Source organism: Ovis canadensis, chromosome 4, assembly GCF_042477335.2.
Source record: "Ovis canadensis isolate MfBH-ARS-UI-01 breed Bighorn chromosome 4, ARS-UI_OviCan_v2, whole genome shotgun sequence".
NCBI classification, from domain to species: domain Eukaryota; kingdom Metazoa; phylum Chordata; class Mammalia; order Artiodactyla; family Bovidae; genus Ovis; species Ovis canadensis.
In genome coordinates, this window is record NC_091248.1 from 135,430,002 (window position 1) to 135,436,618 (window position 6,617).

Below are 6,617 nucleotides of genomic sequence, written 5' to 3' on the forward strand. Positions count from 1 at the left end.
CCGGCCGGACTGCACTCTCCTCTTGACCTCTGAGTTGGTTGTTGGATTGATGTCTTCTCCGGGTTCTAGTTGGCCTCGTTGGGCTGAGCTGCCAGATGGACCCGCTCTCTGACATGTGCGTTTTCTCTTTAGACGCCTTGAGCTTGTTGCTTTAGGTTATGTGTGTGATGAGTGCAAGCTTTTGCTTTCTGTTTCATCGCCACAATATCAATGCATATTTCTTTTTCTTTTGATGGAATGCGTGTTTCTACCATGAACGTCTCTGTTTCTTTGTCCCATTGTTGGACGTTATTTTTGCTGAAAGGTCTGTCCGTCTGTCCGTCTGTCCGTCTGTCCGTCTGTCCGTCTGTCCGTCTGTCCGTCTGTCCGTCTGTCCGTCCGTGCGTGCGTGCGTGGGCGGGCGGCTGGCTGGCTGGCTGGCTGGCTGGGCGCGTGGGTGGGCGCGTGGGTGGGCGCGTGGGTGGGCGCGCGGGTGGGCGCGTGGGTGGGCGCGCGGGTGGGCGCGCGGGTGGGCGCGCGGGTGGGCGCGCGGGTGGGCGCGAGCGTGCTGCGGGCGGGCGGGCGCGCGGGTGGGCGCGAGCGTGCTGCGGGCGGGCGGGCGCGCGGGTGGGCGCGAGCGTGCTGCGGGCGGGCGCGCGGGTGGGCGCGAGCGTGCTGCGGGCGGGCGCGCGGGTGGGCGCGAGCGTGCTGCGGGCGGGCGCGCGGGCGGGCGCGCGGGCGGGCGCGCGGGCGGGCGCGAGCGTGCTGTGGGCGGGCGGGCGCGCGGGCGGGCGCGCGGCGGGCGCGAGGGCGGGCGCGAACCTGCTGTGGGCGCGCGGGCGCGCGGGCGGGCGCTTTGTGTGCGTGGGTGGTGCGTGCATGAGTGTGTCCGTCTGTGCGTCCCCTGTGCCTTTCACCTTTCAGATTTCGAACCCCGCCCCCTCACCTCTCCCGCACCCCCGCCCCACCTCCCACACACACACTGCCTTGTCCTTTGCCTAGCTGTGTCTGTGTGCCACGCCTGTCCCCTGGGACACCCACAACCACAGGTGCACCCCACACACCGCACGCATGCCCGCACACACACCCCGCCTGCACACGCCACACACCGCACACTCCCCTCCCCATTCCCCCCACCACCACCACCCCCCCCCCCCACTACGTTGTCCTGGGCCCGGCTGTGACTCTCCGCCTCGCCTCTGTCTCTGCCCACACACCACATGCTGAGGCCACACACACCCAGCCCCGCCCTCAACGCCACAATCACCGCCCCCCATCCCCACCCCCACCCCGGCCCATAAACTCCCCGTGACCACCGCACACACCACGCCCCTGTACACTTCCCGCCACCCCCACCCCCACCCCCACCCCCACCCCCACCCCCACCCCCACCTCCACCGCCACCCCCACCCACACACACTGCCTTGTCCTTTGCCTAGCTGTGTCTCTGGGCCTCTGTCTCTGCGCCACCACCCGTCGCACCCACAGGCCACACCCACACCCACACCCACAGCGGCACCCTACACACACCACACGCATACCCGCACGCACACCCCGCGTGCACACCGCGCGCACACACATCCGGACCCCAGACACACGCACACCCAGCCGTTTCGCACCCCACCCGCACACCCCGCACACCACACACTCCTCCCCTCCCCCGCCTCCAACCCCCCACCACACACACACACACACACACACACACACACACACACACACACACACACACACACACTGCGTTGTCCTTGGCCTGGCTGTGACTCTCCCCATCTCCTCTGTCTCTGCCCACACACCAAATGCGTAGACACACCCACCCCCCCCAACGCCACACACACACCCCTGGCCCATAAACACCCCAACCCCCGCACACACCGCGGCCCCACACATACCCCGCCCCCCCACCTGTCTCGCACCCCCCTACCCACACACACACTGCATTGTCCTTTGCCTAGCTGTGTCTCTGCGCCAAACCCCCTCCACCACAACCACAGGCGCACCCTACGCACCCCACGAGTACCGGCGCACACACGCCCAGCCTGTTCGCACCCCGCCCGCACACGCCACGCACCACACATTTCCCCCCCGCCCCCCCCAACCACCACCACCAGACACACACACACACTGCGTTGTCCTCGGCCTGGCTGTGATGCTCCACCTCTCCTCTTCTCTCGCTGTGCCCACACACCACATGCGGAGGCCACACGCATCCCATCCCCCCTGCCGGTAAACACCCCGAGACGATGGCACACAACACGCCCGCGCACACATCCCGCTCCTCCACCCCTCCTGCACGCCCCCCCCGCCCCCCCCCCCCCCCCCCCACACACACACACACCCAGCCTTGTCCTTTGCCTAGCTGTGTCTCTGGGGAGAAATACGTATGAACCTTTCAGATGAATCATGTGAACCTTGAGTGACATCAATGCCTTTCTTGATTGGAACTCACGACACCCTCACCCTTTAGGAATGCAACTTTATCCGGAGGGTGGTGCCTGGTTGAAGAAAAAAACACCCTTGGAACACATGAGTGTTTGGGGGATCAGAAGAAAGGATCGTCACACGTCAGCAGGCCTCGTGGCCAGAAGATGATGGAAAAACCCTTAAGACCTTCTTTGGATGGAAAGCACCTGATTTTGACAAAGGTCAGGATTGCTGACCCCCGCGTTGACTCTGGATTCATCCCTATGTGTCACAAAAGGTTAGAAGCAAGCCTACAAAACAAAGGCATGGGATCCGTTTCTGGAAAGACGGATTCCCCTGTGTCGTTTCTCTCTTGCTCCCCGTTTTTCTGGCTGAATTCCCATCTGCAGCGTGGATGTGATTCCACGTCCACCAAGTGATTCAGCCTCTTTTTCGCCACTCATATTTCCTACGACACTATCCGTTGCTAATCTCTCTGTGTATCTATAACGAATTAAATGTTTTCCTAGGACGCCGATTCCATCCCCACCCTCGAATCACCCTGGATCCACCAGGGCTGGACCCCGGCGTCGGTCGGCCGGTCGGTCGGTCGGTCGGTGCGTGCGTGCGTCGGTGGGTGCGGGCGTGCGGTCGAGAATGCTCCCCCTCCCCCTCCCCCACCCCCGTCCGTCTGTCCGTCCGTGCGTCCGTCGTACCTCGCCCAGAGACGTTCCCGCGAAGTGTTGGCGTGTCCCGCTTTCCTGTCCGCCTCGGTGACTGAGCGGAGAAACTGCGCCCTAGGATGGCCCCCCACCCCCACCCCCCCGCCCCCCGCCCCCCGCCCCCGGCCCCGTCTGGCAACGAGTCCCTGCTGGTCTCCCTCGGAGCTTCTATGCTGCGGCCGGCTCTCTGGACAGTGCGTTGGCTGTCGGGCGCCACCTGCCTGTCGGTCGCTTTTTTAGATGGCCCTGCGGGGGGACCACGGAGGGAGCGGGCCGGGCCGGCCAACTCTTGAATGCCCTGGGGCTGTGGAAGGAGGCTCTGCGGGAGCGGCACCTTGGGCCAGAGGTCCATGGGGAGCCACACTTGGGCTTTTTTGCTTGGGATGGGAAATCTCCTTTGGGAAACTTGATTGATTTGGAGAACAGCTATTGGAACCCCAGGGAGGTGACTTTTGGGGGGCTTGTCTCCCCTGGCATGGGGGGAAATCTTCCTTCTCCCGCCAAGGATTTCAAACAGAGCCGCGACAGATCACACGGATCCACTTGCTCCAGTCAGGTTCAGGGGCAGAACGCGAGGACCCAACCTGGCCTGGTGACAGCAAGTCGCGAACAACCCCCCCCCCCCCCCCCCCAACTCGGAACACTCCCCTGTCTGCCTGGCCAAAGACAAGTGCTGGCTGGTGGGGGCAGACTCACATTTCACGGGAGTGGTCTTGATCGCGGAGGTGCTGAATGAGCTCAGAAAACACAAGCAGATGATGCGGGATATCCATCCATGCACGTGATCCTTTGCCTGACTGGATCTGTCTCTGCCCGCCCACCACACACACCACACGCAGACCACCCCCCCCCACACACACACACACACACCGTGCCCATACCACACACCCACTGCGTCGTCCTTTGCCTGGCTGCGACTCTCTGCCTCTGTCTCTGCACGCACCACCCACAGGAACACCCTACACACCACACGCATACCCGCACACACACCCCGCCTGCACCCAGCGCGTGCACACACACACATCCCGGAGCCCCCCCCCCCCCCCCCCCCGCCGCCATGCACACACGCGCACACATACCCCCAGCCCGTACGCACCCGGCCCACACACGCCACACACTCCCCCCGCTCCCCCATACACACACACACACACTGCATTGTCCCTGGCCTGGCTGTGGCTGTCTCCCCCTCCTCTGGCTCTGCCCACACACCATATGCGTAGCCACACCCACCCCACCCCCCCCCACCCCCCACCCCCGTCCATAAACCCCACACCCCCGCACACACCACGCCCCCCACACATACCCCGCCTCCCCCACCTATCCCGCACCCCCGCCCCCCCCACCCACACACACTGCCTTGTCCTTTGCCTAGCTGTGTCTCTGGGCCTCTGTCTCTGTGCCCCCACACCCACACCCACACCCACAGCGGCACCCTACACATCACACGCATACCCGCACACACACCCCGCCTGCACACTGCGCACACACACATCCACCCAGACACACGCACACCCAGCCCGGCGTCACACGCCACACACCACAAACTCCCCCCCTCCCCTCCCCCCTCCCCTCCCCCCTCCCCTCCCCCCACACTGCGTTGTCCTTGGCGTGGCTGTGACTGTCCCCCCCCTCCTCTGTCTCTATCCACACACCACATGCGTAGCCACACTCCACCCCCCCCGCCCCGCCCCAGCGCCGCGCACACACACACACACACACACACACACACACACACACACCCCAGCCCCCATAAACACCCCACGCCCGCACACACCACGCCCCCACACATACCCTGCCCCCCACCTCTCCCGCCCCCCCCCTCCACCACACACACACTGCCTTGTCCTTTGCCTAGCTGTTTCTCCGCGCCACCCACCCCCCCCACCCGCCACACCCGCCACACCCGCCACACCCACAACCACAGGCGCACCCTACACACCACAGGCATACCCGCACACACACCCCGCCTGCACACAGCGCACACACACATCCCGACCCCAGACACCCACCCACCCACACACCCCACCCCCCCCCCCCCACACACACACACCCAGCCCGTTCGCACCCCGCTCGCACAGGCCACACACCACACACTCCCCCCTACCCCCTACACACACGCACACTGCGTTGTCCTTTGCCTGGCTGTGTCTCTGGGCCACTGTCTCTGCACGCCCCACCCTCTTCTGGCCACGGCCACGCCCACACCCACAGGCGCATCCCACACGCACACACCCATGGTGCCCACCCGACACACACTCGGCCTCACGTGGAACCTATACACACACCACACACGTTACCCCTCCCCCCCACCCCCCCACCCACCCACCCCCCACACACACCCACGCAGCACCACCTGCGCGTGCCCCAGACGCACCACCACACACCGCCTCCTGCCGGGGTCCAGCCCCGTCGGATCCAAGGACTTCGAAGGCGGGGACGGCGTTGGCGTCCTTGGATAAAGACATATTGAATGACAGAGATAGAGAGAGATTAGAAACGGATCGTGTCGTAGGAAAATCAGTGGAGTAAAAGAGGCTGAATCACTTGGAATTCGGCCAGAGAAACGGGGAGCAAGAAAGAAAGAAGCGACGTGGGGGTATCCGTCTTTCCGGAAACGGATCCGATGTCTTTCGTGGTGGGTTTGCTTCTATCCCTCTTGTGACATATAGGGATGACTACAGAGTCACGTGGGGGCCGGGAGTCCCGACCTTTCTCAAAATCAGGTGCTTTCACATACATGTACGGGGGGGGGGGAAAAAAAAAATGTCTTAGGGATAATGACATCATCTTCTGGCCCTGAGGCCTGCTGACGTGTGATGATCCTTTCTTTCTGATCCCCAAAACACTTACGTGTTCCGAGGGTGTTTTTTCTTAAACCGGGCACCACCCTCCAGATAAAGTGACATTCCTGTAGGGTGAGGGTGTCGTGAGTTCCAATCAAGAAAGGAACCGATTGAACCCCAAAGTTCACATGAGTCGTCTGAAAGGTGAATACTTATTTCCCCTAGATGCTAGTGATATTCACGATAAGGGCAGGGAACATGGAGATGGAGCAGCAACCATCAGCCCAACACATGAAAATCCTTTCCCCAATGTTGCCCTGAAGGTCTATTTAGTCTTCAGAGAGTGATCGAGTGACATGTTGACATAGCAAGGACCCAGGGATGGGTCGCAAAGGGCAGGGATCGATTCCCAAAGAGAACGTTCCTTCACTCAAAACGTCTAGGATTGCTCCCCTTCAAGACGACTCTCTTTCCTTTTCTACATTCCAACGACATGGATTCATCTATTCCCAGGTGCCTAAGGATATGGAGGCCTGGCGGCCATCACGGACTCGACCGTGAGAAAAGCCCTGTGCTCGCGAAGACTCTCCAGAGACTCCCAGACTCTCTGTGCTGTTTACGGTGGAGAGGGAGCCGACGCTCGTGTGCGTCGTGGCGGGAGGGTGGGTGACCCTGTCACGCGAGCTAGTCTGTCAGCAGAGAGGTTTGACCCGAGACGGCCTTGTCACACCCA